At 44.6% G+C, this 15,507-nt stretch overlaps 1 protein-coding gene across 1 annotated transcript in view; it reads right to left on the bottom strand.

Annotated features, from left to right (window-relative positions):
* The window catches only part of LOC138303648 (uncharacterized), a 670,623-nt gene that overhangs the window by 627,401 nt on the left and 27,715 nt on the right, over positions 1-15,507 (bottom strand). The window lies entirely within an intron of this gene.

Here is a 15,507-nt window from a genome sequence, read left to right as displayed (position 1 = left end):
TTCGGCTGGAAGACACGCCAAGGAAGACTCAGCGTGTCGAATACACACCGCCGGTGAGATTTAAGGCAGGCGGTGCTAGGGCACGAGAAGGGAGGGGGGCGGCCGGAGCAAGCCAGGAAAGCCCTGTGCTTGCCAGTCGGCAGCATGAAGTGCGGCAAGGGAGGCGGGCAGGCGGGGGAGCTGGGCGAGATCCTGAGGGGGTGGGTTGCAGGGTGCAAGGAGGCACAGGGGGTGGGGGCCGCCTCAGGACCTGTGGGGAAAGGGTTTCGAGCTGTCCCAGGTGGGGGAAAGGGCAGAAGAAGAGGGAAGGGTAGAGCCTGGGGGGGAGGGGAGCAAGGGAGGGGAGCATGATCCCAGTATCCAAGAAGTGGCCAACTATGCTGGTCTGGAGTGATGGAGAAAGTGACGGGGAGTGAGGAGGAGAAGGACAAAGGGAATGGGATGACAGGCACTCGCTGTCTATGCAAGTAAGAATTCCAGAACAGGTATATGGTCCTCGGGAACGGGGGCCTTCAGAGGACAGCGCAGTGGGGGGCTGGGGAATGTGGGGGAAGGCTCAGCCACCGGCGACAGCGGGGGACAGAGCAGTGGCGGCAGGAGAGCAGGCACAGTTTATCGCAGGGCGAACGGTGGACAGGTTTACTACCGGCACATCGGACCTGTTTTGTCAGGAGGCGGCAGGGCAGAGCGGTGATGACCAAGATGAGCATGGTGCGGCTCGGAGATCCTGGGGAGAAGAGAAGGCGGGGCCACGGGCGGCCAGCTGGATGACATCACATGGGGAAGGGACGAGGCCAGTTAGGGCCACGGATGCTCCCCGGAGACAGTGTGACGGTAGGGGTTGTGCACCCACCGGCGTCGCTTTTTCCGGGGTGCAGCATCCTGGTGCATCCGGAGGCAATAGAGGGCTGGTGGAGGCCCCTACAGCAAGGTCAAGGGACGCTGAACCGGGCCAATGGGTAAGCAAGGGAACTGTTGCCTGGGGCCAGTAGGTGGTGGGGGAGGATGAAGGCGCATCAGGGGAGACTTCTGAGTTGGACTTTGGGGACGAGAGTGTTGAGGAAGGGGAAATCTTGGAAGGGATGGGGGAGGAGAAGCAAGATTGGTGGGGGCCAGTGGGGGGGTGCCTTTAACCCTGTTGGTCAGCCATTTCAGTAATCCCTGACAGGACGAGTGCGGCCAGACGGAGTTTTGCAGGAGGGAGCCCAGCTGGTTAGGCGGAAGGCACAGGAGCGGCCGCCGTCCTTGGCGCCAGGTATGGGCTCGCACAGCAAGAAAGTGCACACGCTTTCGGTGGCCATTGAGGCAACGGATGGTGTGGGCCTCGGGGAGGCTCAGTTGGTAAAAGGTGTGTATGTAGCAGGCGTAGGGGTGATGACGGGTGGCGGGGCACTGGCTACGGAGTAGGGGGGAGGAAAGGGTGACGGAACCACTAAGGTAGGAGAAAAGACGGAGTCACAGGTCACGAAGGGTACGAAATTGCCCTATTTGGGTACGGTGAAGCCGCTGGGGGCGCACCTCATGCAGGCAACGAAGGACAAGAAATGGAATGGAGAATATGTGGACGTTTTAAAATTGCTACACTGGGAAGTTAGGTCGAAGGAGGGCTCTAAAGAAGAAGAATATGAGCTTGCCAAGCATCCGAAGGTGCCCGTCAACATCGAGAATTGGACGGCCGCCTTTCTGATTTCTGCGAGCGTTTATTGCAAACAATTTCCAGACAGGTCAGTGGCATTTTTTAAATATATGAATATAATTCGCAAGGCACCGATAAACTATGGAGGGTGCACTAGAGTGCAGTACGATGAGGAGTTCAGGGCCAGAATGGCGGCTGACCCGGATGTTCAGTGGTGAGAGATAGACGTGGACCTTTGGCAACATACATGGGCCCAGCAAGATTTGGGAGGAGCGTTTTTACAGCTAGTGACCTATCGGCCCTTTCGGGAGCACCCCAGCCAGGAGGGGGTTGGGACAGCAGCAAGAGGTCAATCGCCCTCGTACAGTAGCGGGACCGTGAGGACCGGGGCTTGTTGGGATTACAACAAAGGTATGTGCACTTGCAAGAACTGTAAATTCAGACATGAGTGCTGTAGGTGTGTGGGAAGACATGCTCTCATACACTGCTACAGGTACTGCTACAGGTATCACAACCCATCTGTGCCGGAAATGGCCTAGGGACAGGCCAGCCATGGGGGACAGCAGGCAGGGCAGAGAGGACAGAGAATTAGGCAGGGACCTGCAGGAAAAAGCCCGTACTCTAGTTAACATTGACAGACTGACGTTTTGGTAACAGAGGTATGACAGGAGACAAGACGCTGATGTGTTGATGCAAGGCTTTACCCAAGGTTTCAGGTGGGGATGTACTGGACCGCAAGTGCATAGGGGGGCTGAGAACCTCAGATCAGTGAAAGATAAGGAGGAGGTCGTTAGGCAAAAGATGGAAAAGGAGGTGGCGGAAGGGTGCATGGCTGGCCCTTTTACAGTGTGGCCGATGCAGAACCTTATTGTGTCCCCTGTTGGGATTGTGCCCAAGGAGGCTGGACAATACAGGTTGATCCAACATCTTTCCTGGCTGGAGGGGTCCTCGGTCAACGATTTCATACCTGAAGAGCGCACAAGAGTTTCTTACGTGTCAGTTGACGTGGCTGTTGACATGATAGAGGCCCAGGAGCCGCAGGCACTGATGGCAAAAACAGATAAGTCTGCTTTCTGACTGCTGCCGGTTCACCCCCAGGATTTTGAGTTGCTGGGTATTCAGTTTCAGGGCCTTTGGTATGTGGACAAGGCGCTGCCGATGGGTTGCCCCATTTCTTGCTCCCTGTTTGAATGCTTTAGTACATGCCTGCAATGGATTATCACCTCCGTCACAGGGCATAGAGAGGTTACACATTACCTCGACAATTTTTTCTTTGCTGTGCCAGCAGATTCTCCGAGGTGCGCAGAGGTACTGCAGCAATTTAAGGATATTATGGGGGACCTGGGTGTGCCCTTGGCCCCTGAAAAGACGGTGGGGCCCTGTACGGCTTTATCGTTTTTGGGAATTGAGCTGGATACGGTGACTGGGTCGGCACGACTACCTGACGATAAGAGGGTTGGGATGCTGCAGAACATCCGGGACATGTTGCGGAAGAGGAAGGTAACAGTGAGTGATGTACAGGTCTTATTAGGGCATCTTAACTTTGCTTGCAGGGTGGTGAGGGCAGGGAGGACGTTTTGTAGACGACTGGGTCTGGCTTTAGCGTGGCAGTCCCTGCCTCACCACCATGTGTGCTTCAAAGCAGGTCTACGGGAAGAGTTGCGAATGTGGTGCATATTTTTGGAGTCCTTTAACAGCATACCGTTACAGGCATGGCAGGATGGACAGTGGGATGAGCAGGAGCCTATGGATTTGGCATTTATTCGCAGGGCAGGTGATGCACCATGGAATGGCTGGCGGAATGGAAGAATGAGGGGCGCAGCATAGATTTTCTTGAGTTGTTTCCATTGGTGGTGGCAGTCTATTTGTGGGGACACCTGTTGCCGCACAAGCGGGTAGTGTTTTGGGTGGACAATCTAGCAGTTGTGCAGATAGTGAATAGGCAGTCTGCGAGAGATGAACAAGTTTTACAGTTGTTAAGGGTGTTTATGTTGCAGTGCGTATGGCAGAACATTTTGTTTAAGGCGCAGCATGTTCCGGGAGTGAACAATGACATTGCGTATGCTTTGTCTCATTCACAGTGGGAGAGATTCCATGGGTTAGTTATGGGCGAGGACCTGAGCAGGACGGAAATGCCAGATGCGATGTGGAGCATAGCCACAAGAGGATGCTTCATTTAGTGATAAATTTGTTGGCCCCACCCACGCCGAAAGCTTATGCGAGTGCATGGCAAGAGTTTATGCGGTCTGGAGCATGTAGGAGGGATCTTCATAGTGAGAGGGTGGAAGTTGTGGTTCAATTTATAATGGAATTAGTAAACCGAGGGCAGTCCAGAGTAACTATAGCAGGTAAGCTGGCGGCACTGGCTTTTATGGGAAAGCTTTTGTGGGGGTACCAGCCATCGGCTGGGGAGCTGGATCAGCAGATTCTCAAAGGTTGGGCTAAGGACGGGGGCAGGAGAGAGAGGGCGAGACTGCGGTTGTCGCTGACATGTTGAAGAACATATTGGGGTTTTTGGGAGACGTGTGTGTGGATGTGCGTGAATCGATGTTTACGATCATTACGGCTTGGATGTTTTTTGGGGCGTTCGGGGTCTCCGAATTGTTGGGCTCTAGACGGGGCTGGGGCGAGGAGGACTTAATTGGCTTGGGGAAGTGGAAGTCCGACAGTTTTAGGAGGTACGTTAGACGGGGGGCAACAGGGGTCAAGAGTCTGATCTTAATAATTTTGTTTTTACAGCCGCTGGTGTGGTGCCAGGTCTGGATGTGAGTTTTCTTTCTATCTGGGTTGTGGGACATTCTTTCGTGAAGTGGGCACAGCACCAAGCACGAAGAACGGCCATTGGAGAAAACCTTGGGTTGGATGGGGCACGCTATCATGTGCGGTGGGACAGTAAAGGGGGTATGAAATGGCAGGAAAGTTACTGCATTTACAGAGGTTGGCAGTGCAAGGCGTTTGTCCAGATGTTTTGATTTTGCATGTGGGAGAAAATGACCTCGTGGCAAAAACAGGACTGGATCTCTTGAAGGATATGCAGAGGGGCCTGCAGGAAATTCTTCGTCAGTGGCGTGGGTGCCACGTGATTTTCACAGCTTTTGTTCCGCATCGGGTTTGGAGAGGGCCAATGAGCGAGCAAGGAGGAAATTTAATAAGGAGGTGAAGGGTTTTTGTGCTCAGCGAGGTATTACTTACATGGAGCACAGGGACCTAACGTTTGAGGATGTAGAATTCTTTAGGGGGGACGGGGTTTATTTGTCTTTCATGGGGATCGAGTTGTATCTGCTCCATATGAAAGAAACACTGAAGGACATGTTGTGGGAACGGTAAAAAAAAAAAAAACAACGGGGGGCAGAAAAAGTCAGAGTAGCTGACTTTTTCTGGTGGCAGAGAGAGTTTACATGACAACCGAAATAGGTACGGATAGCCAACCTGGCAGGACACTTTCAGAAATTAAGGGGGGTGGCAACAGCAGGACAGACAGGAAGGAAACTTGGCATTAGCAGTTATGATACTTTGCAAAGTCGATTGTCAGGTTGCATTAGGACCTGGGTAAGGAGACCAAACAGGTTCGACAGGGAAAACAGTATTAAAAACATGAATGGAGGAAGAGACGGCAAGGTTAAGATTAAAGGGAGGGGGTAGGACAGGATGGTGGGGGGGAATTTTGGATAGGTGATTTGGATGTATAGTGAGGTTTTAGTTTTGTAATGAGAAGGCCAAGGTTTGGTTAATTGGAAGTGCACCTGTTTCCAATAAAGCGGCCTTTTCCACACAGCAAAGGGTGTTGTGGCGTTGTTCCCCAATAAAAGGTGATAGAAAGAGCGACCCAAACTGCTGTGTATCTGAAGTAGTGGAAATGGCATCCCATGAATTCATAAGTGAATTTATTTGCAAAGTAAACGAAAAATACACAGTGAGCCACTTCCATTTTTGTTCGGGAGTGTGAACTCCAATAATCAAGAAAAGACAGGAAAACAGTACCCAAAATCAAAGACACAGTGCCATTGGGGATACTTTGGAACACAACACTAGGAAAATGGAAAGAGACATTTAACACTAAGGAGGTAAGTAGACCTATCAGTTGAAATATACCTGCAGGGATGCTATGTAATATCAAACCACGTGTTCTGATTTGAATACCGTTTGATTAAGTTAAAGACAAGAGTAGTCAAACCCGTAGCATATCCTGGGTGTGTGGACCTATAAAAAGCACATGGAAAACACATGAATGATAAGAACTGGTTAGTACCCTGGCCAGAAGCTAAAAAGGTAGTTCCCTTTCCCAAAAGAAAATGAGCTTGGTCAAAGAATACAAAGTAAATCCCTGCACGGTACTGAAATAATAGCAGGCAAGTGTTTATGTACCTTTGAACCATGAGGCCTGAAAAAACATGGATGCCAATACATTATTAAGAGGCTATGTACTGCCAGAAAGGTAGCACAATAAGAAACATCTTTTCAATTCTCTGTCATGATAAGAATATAAGATGGGCTAATCAGGCGTACAACTTCTACGGTTATGGTAAGTGCATTCTGCTCCTCGTGTATTCAAGCATTCAGTTGGTAAATTTCTTGTTGCCATATCTGAACGCTAAGGCCATGTAAGAAGCAAGCTTTGGCAAAGCCAATTGTTCTTGCTTTGCCAATGTTTTTTGGTCGCCACTAGTGGCTGTTCTAATGGTGGATGCTTGTAAAATGAGCATTGGCAAAGTCAACAGTGGCAACAAGTCATCTTGAAAGTCCATTTGCTATACTTTCAAGATGGCTGCCACACAGCATGATTCAACATGACAGCTATCTTGAAAGACCAGAAAATAGCACTGTGCTAAGGACAACGCCATGGAACTCCAAGAACCATAAAACTTTGCACCACAAAGGCCTTTACAAGGGGGAATTGTAAAAGTAAGATTGAATACATCACCCTGGACCATAAACTGTGGCCATTTTCTGATGATATGGTGAAATAGTGATCATAATGCCTTGTGTTTAACAGTAAAAGGGATCCGCTGGTAAATCGGGGCCTACTTAACAACTGAAATGTCCCTGGCCAAAGACGGCAAACAATTACCGGTCTGGCCAAGCAATCGAGCTTCCTCTGGCAAGACTCTACAGTGCATTTGTGTCAACCCTTAGTCCATATACGCCTATAAAGGGAGGGATTTCTTTTATAAGAAATGTGGTCCTAGTGCTCCACTAAATACCAAAGCTACACCACGGTACATTAGAGAATGTGGGTTTACCAAAACTAACCTCCTGTCTGCGCTAAAAAAGTCCCACAAAACTAGGACTAAATTCAAGTAGCTAGAGGATTGTACAGATGTACACTGGAAAATGGTTGGATGATCTGGGAGGAAAAAAATTGCCAAAACCTTCTACTTTCAGCAAAGATAAACAATATTACATCTTTTTGGCATATTGTGGTGCACATGAGCACACACACAAACACAGACTCGTGCTTGGGTCGAGCACTTCTATGATCTTTATTCCTTCCCTAACTAGATATAAAATTGCAACCTGGCTTCAGATTGGACAAAATGCACAGGAATTTCTGATAAAAGCAATTTTGATGTGGCATCATTCTCATTATTTGATACTTTCAAAACAATTGAATCACTGAAGGGTGGGAAAGGCCCCAGGCCCGACACTATCCCTGGCATTTTTCTGGGAAGAACCTACTATCTGGACTCCATATTTCAACATAATAACAAATGCAATTTTTTATAACGCTAACATCCCCAACACATGGAAGAGGGTCGAAATTATCCTCATACACAAGAAGAAAAATAAGGATAATCTGGCCAAATGCAAACCGATTAGTTTCATAGATAATCTGCAAAGGATTTCTGTTAGTCAAATCCTAGATAAACTACAATAATGGATGCAGGAGAAACAGATCTTGTCCTCCCTCCAAGCAGGGTTTTGTATCAAGATCAGCAGTGTGGAGCAGGTGTTCCGCTCTGCTTTAATTCATTGGAGGTTTGTGGCTTTATGAAAGGAACACCTAGATGTGGCCTTTGCTCATCTCACAGCTCTATTTGATATTGTCCTTAGAGACTGCTTGTGAAAACGGCTCAGACGTTTGTGAGTCCCTGACAAACTAGTGACTATTTTGTTAAGGTTACACTTATGCTCAAGTACACTGGGGAGCTTTGGGGAGAGATGACTCAAGAAGTACTTATTCAAAGAGGAATTCATCAAGGCTGTGTGCTAGTGCCTACATTATGTTCCTTATATATAATTTTTGTGATCGATTACCTGATGAACTGTGATAATAATTTCACAAAACTAAATGGCACCAAGATCCCTGCCCTTCTGATCGCTGATGACCCCCTTTTCATATCAAAAACTCCTATGGGTCTTCAGAGTTTATGTGATAGGTTTCTACAGTTTTACAAACAGAGGTGCATAGAGATAAATACCACAAAACAAAATATGTGGCATTTAAGTTACCTACAGACTACTAGAGGAGGCTTACACAGGGGGAGGAGGGGCGGATGTACTAGATCGACTTACTTGTTTTGTGTACTTGGTTAAAAAATGCCTGACTCTTTTGCATGGGATTACAGATTACGAAGAGCAGTTTGATCATCCACCATTCAACTGTGACAGTTTTAGGAACGTATAAAATTTCCCACTCCAGGTCTGTGACCCTGGTTCTGCAGGTATATAGAGCTAGGGCACAGGGTGCTACCCTCTAAGGGCCAAATTATGGGGATCGCTTTATCAACCAGCCCATGCAACAGCAGAAAAAATATCAGATCACCACCATTAGGCTTGCCAGTCAGCACCCTATTGTTACCTATTTTTTTTAGATGTGCATTAAAAAATAATTACACACCTAGCCACTTTAAAACCTTTTTTGTATTGTTCAGAATCTGTCACACCACTGACACAGAGTTATAGAAAAATAATGTCAGTAAAATCTTATCACTGGATCAGGTTTGTTTCATTCCGAGGTTGAAACATTTACAAACATGTTATGCTGTTATAACATTTATAAAGAGCAAACAATTACCCCAGAAGTTATGCTGGCACTAGAACTGAGCAACAAAGATACAGGGGCGACATCAGTGGAGTCCTAATTCCCGAAAAGCAAGGTCTTCAAGGCTTTCCTGAAATTCATTAAGAAAGGACGCTTGCGAAGATTGAGAGGGAGCTCATTCCACAGCTCTGCAGCCTTGACAGAAAAAAGTCCCATCCACACAAAACACTACTCAGAATCTATTTTGTCTTGGTAAATGACATCCTCACACCCAAAGCTGAAAATCCCACCACCAAACCAACATTAATATCTGATCACGCCGGTATCACCCTCAAGCTACAAAAAAATACACCCAATTAGAAATGGTGGAGAACTAATAAGGAGATCATCTTGAGCCCAGCAATAAAAGATAACTTATACACCACCATTATTAATTTTTTCAATGAAAACACTAATGACATCTCCACTGAAGCTCTATGGGATACAATGAAACGACAATAAGAGGTGTGATCATTGATATTATGTCTAACAGAAATAAAAAAAGAGCAAAATATTAAACGATCTAGAATCTACAATAAAACAACTAGAGAAGAAACTATTCAGTACAATAAACCCTGAATACTTACACAAACTGAAAATAATAAGGAGAAAAAGTTTAAGGAATCAAACAAAGCAGCCAGAATACTAGCCAATTACCTTATATATAAGACTAATAACACTATCACTATTAACACTGAAAACAATTATGGTATCACTGTTTTGGACCCCCTTGAAATAGCAAAAACATTCCAAGAATACAAACCACAATCAACTTCTTCTCGGAATAAAGGCCAAGGATACCTGGACAAAATACAATTACCACAATTTTGTTATTTCAATAATACATTTCTTAACCAAAACATTAACACCTTGGAAATCCAATGAGCAATGAACTCCCTACAATCCAGGAAAGGTCCGGGACCTGATATCTTGCCAGTAAGCTTTTACAAAAAGCTTCCAAGGCAGTCTGCTATCTCAAATGGAATCCTTAAACAAATACTCCCAGGCCTCTGGGAAAATCTTAGCTTCCTACACAGTCTACTGTCTGATATGGGATCCTTAAACAAATACTCCAAGGCCTCTGGGAACATCTTAGGTTTCGCATTAGAAGCCCCAATCACGGTAATACATAAAGCTGGAAAATACCCCATAGAGCTTAAAAACTATCAACCTATTTCCCCATTAAATGTAGACTGTATGAGGTACGCAAAAACCCTGGACTGAGACTAAAAAAAAGTTCTCCCCCTCCTGATTCACAGAGCCCAGACTGGATTTGTAACAGGAAGACTTGTGTCTGATAACACCAGGGTATTCTGCCATGTCGTAGAAAAGGCTAAAACGCCATCCTCCCCCACCTGGCCATGGCTGTAGGCACAGAGAAGGCCTCTGGTTGATAAGGTTTTGTGGACCTTCCTGCTTTCAGTCATGTACAAACTGAACCTGGGTAACAATAGTTTTTGCTCTTTGTACCCAGACCTTCTGCCCATAGAGTGGTCAATGGCTACCTCTCTGGTGAAGTACATCTTTCTCAAGGAACAAGACCCCGCCATGAAACGGCCGGAGGGCACCCCCTGTCAGCACACTTGGAATGCGAACTGACCGCCTTGGAGACAGTGCGCATTCCAAGTGTGCTGCCGGCACCGACAGTGCGGTGGCACTCGCCTTGGCTCTCCCTGAGAGCCAAAGTCTATGCAGCTGCACTGTTCGCGCCCTCTGGCCTGGCAGGAACATCATAATATGCAGTGGGGAGGCCTCCGACTTGGCAGTCTCCTCCCCACCGCCGTATTGGCAGTCCAGCGGTCAGATCACCACTTTCATAAGGCCCTTTGTATTTTCTTTTAATCATGTAAACCATTTGATTATATCATCCGTAATTTGTATGTTTCATGGGGTTTACCCCCCCCCCCCCCCAAAACACTTCAGAAAAAAAAAAATCATGGTTTTCATACAGCTGCCACCTTGCATCATGTCACACTACTATATCATGCAACAAGGCAGTTATCTTGAAGTATACAAACGATATTTGTTGTACTTCAGAGATTGCCACCAAGTTGAGGCAGCACACTGAGTTGCGTCACACCACATGCCAACAATTTAAAGCATGAGAATGTAATTTTCTGTATGTTTAAGATGGCCATTGCATTACCTCATGCCGTGTTGACTCACACAACATGCAAGACATTTTGTAAGGATAACAAATGTGCTTTCAAGAAGTCTGGCTGCTGCTATTGGCTTTGTGAATGCCAACATTTTTTTAAAGCATCCAACATTAGGAAAGCTAATAGTCAGAGCTGCAATTCAGCAGGACATGAGTGGCAAGAAAGAGGGGATGGTGGAGGGGGTAGAGCGGAAGAGAAAGCCAAGGGGAGAGGAGAGAGCCAGAAGAGGGAAGAGAGGGGCTGACAGTGGCAAATAGAGACTCACAGCAGTGTTCTTAACTAGACACTCAGAGGGAGTGTTAGACCTGACCAGCAGTGTTTGTTGGTAGACACTCAGAGGGAGTGTTAGACCTCAGAGTCTTAAAGTGGTCTTCCCCCAAAAGGTTTGCTTGCCTTGCCTCACATTTTTGCTGAACTGTTTTGTGGGCCTTTGGACTCTGGGCACTTTACCACTGCTAACCAGTGCTAAAGTGCATGTGCTCACTCCCCTAAAACATGGTAACATTGGTGTATCCACATTTGGTATATTTAATTTACATATAAGTCCATAGTAAAGTGCACTACATGTGCCCAGGGCTGTAAATTAAATGCTAATGGTGGGCCTGCAGCACTAAGTGTGCCACTCAGTTAAGTAGCCCTTTAAACATGTCTGAGGCCTGCCACTGCAGAGCCTGTATGTGTAGTTTTACTGCCATGTCGACTTGGCATTTAAAACCCATTGCCAAGCCTTAAACTCCCCTTTTATTGTTAGACACCCCTAGCTAGCCACAGGGCAGGGTGTGGTGTAAGTACAAGCAGGGCATTTACTTTTTAGTTTTACATGTCCTGGTAGTGAAAAACTCCCAATTTTGTTTTTCACTACTGTGAGGTCTACCCTTCTCATACGATAACATTAGGGATTCCTTAATACATTTATTAAGGGTAATTCCTGATTGAGAAGGTGTAAGACTGTTGTATTTGGTAACCTCTGGACATGTAATAATACATTCTTCTTAATGGTAAAGGTGAATGTATTATTACAACTTTAAAAATGCCACTTTTAGGAAGCTGCCTGTAGTATATAGTGTTAGTTTTATTAGTTGTGTTTCTCTATTATTTTAGAGTTGTAATTTTATGTATTTTATGGTATATTCTGTCTCCTCCTATCCTGGCACACAGTGTTACAATCTAGAATGTATATGTGTTCCACACGGAGTCAGTTAGTCAGGAGAGAGCTGTGATAGGTGTGGATGGAGTTTATTTTCCTGAGATGTACTAATAAAGGGGACTGAGACATCTCTACCCTAATCTTCAAGATCATCTTTATTTCTAGTACTTGGCAGTACCACTACATTTTGGCAACGATTTGAACTTGGGACCCACCCTCGTCTCTCATGGATTCTTCTGAAACTTCAACGCACCGTTAATTGTTATTTCTATTTATCTGAAAGGTACTGTTGATACTGATACTGTTTTTTGTTTTTTTCTTTTGCAAGCATTTTATCTCTACAATCTACTATGATTAGTTTTCTGACTGTTTACCAGAGTCTAAGTTTTCCATAAAGTTTACTTCAATTTTCCTGTTGTTGTAACAGTTAGCTACAGTGTTCACTCATTCTCAGGAGTCATGCAGAATATCACGCCACCTCCAGTTTTTCTATCCGTTCCTGGGCATCCTCCCCCATTCCATGGCATAAATGGAAGAACTTTTTCTAACTTACATCTGAGTCTGTGGCAGCAATTTGTCTGCAGAGAGGAAAGCTTCTCTTCTTGAACATTGTCTTGGAGCAGAAGGACAAGAAATTTTGGAAACTTTACCTGTAATAAACTTTCCATATGGTGCTGAGGGCGATTCCTCTTCGAATGAGTTTGAAATAATTTTGCTCAAGTTAGACAGACATTTTCTGCCTAAGATTTCTATTATTCTTCAAAGGTACTATTTTGGTAAATGTAGGCAAAATGACGGTGAAACAAATTGAAGATTTTGTGACGACTTTACGTAAATTAGCTGCACAGTGCAATTTTGGTGGAAGTCTTGATGAGCGTATTCGTGATCAGTTCATGCTTGAATGTAAGAGTGATAAGATTAGGGAGGCGCTTTGGTCAAAGAATGATCCTACTTTGGATGAAGTTTTGGTGATTGCAAAGCAGATTGAACATTCTGAGTCATGCATTGAGAATCTGAAAAAATCTAAAGGTATATCATCTTCTGATCAGTCGTTGAATGTTAAAGCCAAAGACAAGACACATGTTGACAAAAAGTCAAAGTTATCATGTTTTAGATGTGGGTCTGCTTCACATTTAGCTAATAGTAACAATGTCTTACTCTAAATGTTACTTGCAACAAGTGTGGGAAGAAAGAACATTTTGCCAAATGCTGTAAGTCTTTGGGTTAGCAGAAACTGAAAGTGAATGAGGTTGAATGTGATGATGATGAACGTAACTTTGTTCTACAAGTTGTTAATGATGTTAATTGTGTTTCGAACATCCATTGTGAATATCCCTCAGACTTAGTGGAAGTGAATGGTGTCCATATTGCTATGATGATGGACTCAGGTGCAAAGTTATCTCTAGTATCGGAGATGGATTTTGCTAAATATTTTCAAGGGAAAGTGTCTCTTGAAGATCCAGATGTCACACCTTACAGATATGGCAGTAAACCTATTGAATTAAAGGGATATTTTGATGCTTCTATTGTGTTTAAAGGTAACAAAATATTTGGGAGAATTTATGTTCCGGTTGTGGGGGATACTATTTTAAGTTGGCCTCACCAAAAGTTATTGGGGATTATCTTGAATCCTAATTCTGTGCCACAAGTTCAGGTACAGAATGTTTGCAAATTTGGTAAAGAATTAATGTGTGAGTTTCCTGATGTCTTTAATACCAAAGTGGGGTGTAGGCTTACGAACATCGTATTGTTTTGAAAGATAGTGCGCAACCAATTGCTTGTAAGGCCAGGAGTATTCCTTTCAGTTTGAGAGACAAGGTGAAAGCTGAAATTCAGAACTTGAAGTCACGAGGGATAATTGAAGAAGTGGAGGCAGCTCAATAGATTGCCCCCATAGTTGTTGCTTTGAAAAAAACTGGAGACATCAGGTTGTGTGTGCACTTGCGCAACTGTAACAAAAAAGTGGTTGTTGATAGATTTCTTTACCCAATACCGCGGAAATGGTCTGTTCTTTAGGCAGTGCTAGATACTTTACTACTTTAGATCTGAGTTCTGCGTATCATCAAGTGCAGTTGTGTGAACAATCTAAATTATTGACTTCTTTCATCACACCTTTTGGGGTTTACAAATTCAATAGAATGCCTTTTGGGCTTTGCTCAGCAGCATCTGTCTTTCAAAGGCTTATGAATGAGATTCTGGTTGACATGGTAGGTGTCAGGTTTTTCCAGGATGATGTTCTTATCTTCACGGACACGCTTGAGCAGCATAAATAGAAAGTCAGAGCTGTTCCGAATTTTTTTTAGTCTAAAAGGTATCACGCTGAAGGGTGAGAAGTGCAAATTTTTCAGGCCGGATATTACGTATCTTGGTCATGTCATATCTTGTAATGGTGTCAAACCTAAGGAGGATTTAGTCAAAACCATAATGAATTTATCCACTCCAGAGAGAAAAGAAGATATTCAAGTTTTTCTCGGAATGGCTGAATATTATGCCAGGTTTGTTCCCAATTTTGCTAGAAGATCCAGCTCTATTAGAAATTTGCTCAGGAAAGGAGTGGAATTTGTTTGGACTGAGGAATGTCAAAATGAATTTGTGGATCTCAAACAGGCCTTATCTTCTAGGCAGTATCTTAGTAGTTTTCATTCAGGTATGCCCTGCTGTGTCATTACTTATGCCTCGGATAAAGGTTTAGGTTGTGTTCTTAAACAAATGAATGATGGCAACGATAATGTTATTGCTTTTGCTTTACGTTTTGCACAGAACTTAAGTATTCCACAATTGAGAAGGCTTTGGCTATATATTGGGCTATTAAGAAGATTAAGCAGTTTCTTTGGGGGGTACAGTTTGAAGTTCAGACTGATCACAAACCGTTATGAGAACTTTTTGAAAAAAAAGGTTTGGACAACGTTTCATCTTGTATTTGTAAGTGGATTGTTAGTTTACAAGATTTTCATTTTGCTATTAAGTACGTTCCTGGGTGTGAGAACAGGACTGCTGATTGCTTGTCCAGAATGAGGACGGAGAATTTGGATGTGAGTGAGGATGATGGTTCTTGGTGGATTGATGAAGATGTTAAAGTGTGTAGTGTAACGGATGGCTGTATTTCTGAAAATGAGTGGATACAAGAATTAAGCAAAGATAGTGAATTGTTGGAAATCAGAGATTTACTGGCATCAGGGAAGTGTTGGGAGAGTTCTGATGGTAAAAACTTGTCGTTTAAGAAGGTGTGGCATGAACTCTGTACATAATGGTTTGCTTTTGAGAGGTTGTAAATTGATACCTCCATCTGCCAGGTGTGGATGGAGTTTCTTTTCCTGAGATGTACTAATAAAGGAGACTTAGACATCTCTACCCTAATCTTCAAGATCATCTTTATTTCTAGTACTTGGTAGTACCACTACACTGCCCTTTTTCTGCTCTTAAGCCTCGTTTGCCTACTGCCTGCCTCCAATACTGTCTGGGTTACACAGCAGCTGGGCTTTGTGCATTCCCACTAGACAGTCACAAACAAATGGAGCTGAGGTTCACATCTAATGCGCTATCA

The sequence above is a fragment of the Pleurodeles waltl genome, chromosome 1_2, assembly GCF_031143425.1.
Source record: "Pleurodeles waltl isolate 20211129_DDA chromosome 1_2, aPleWal1.hap1.20221129, whole genome shotgun sequence".
In the NCBI taxonomy this organism is placed as follows: Eukaryota; Metazoa; Chordata; class Amphibia; order Caudata; family Salamandridae; genus Pleurodeles; species Pleurodeles waltl.
The sequence above is the reverse complement of the archived record's forward strand: the minus strand, read 5'-3'. Positions and strand labels throughout refer to the sequence as shown.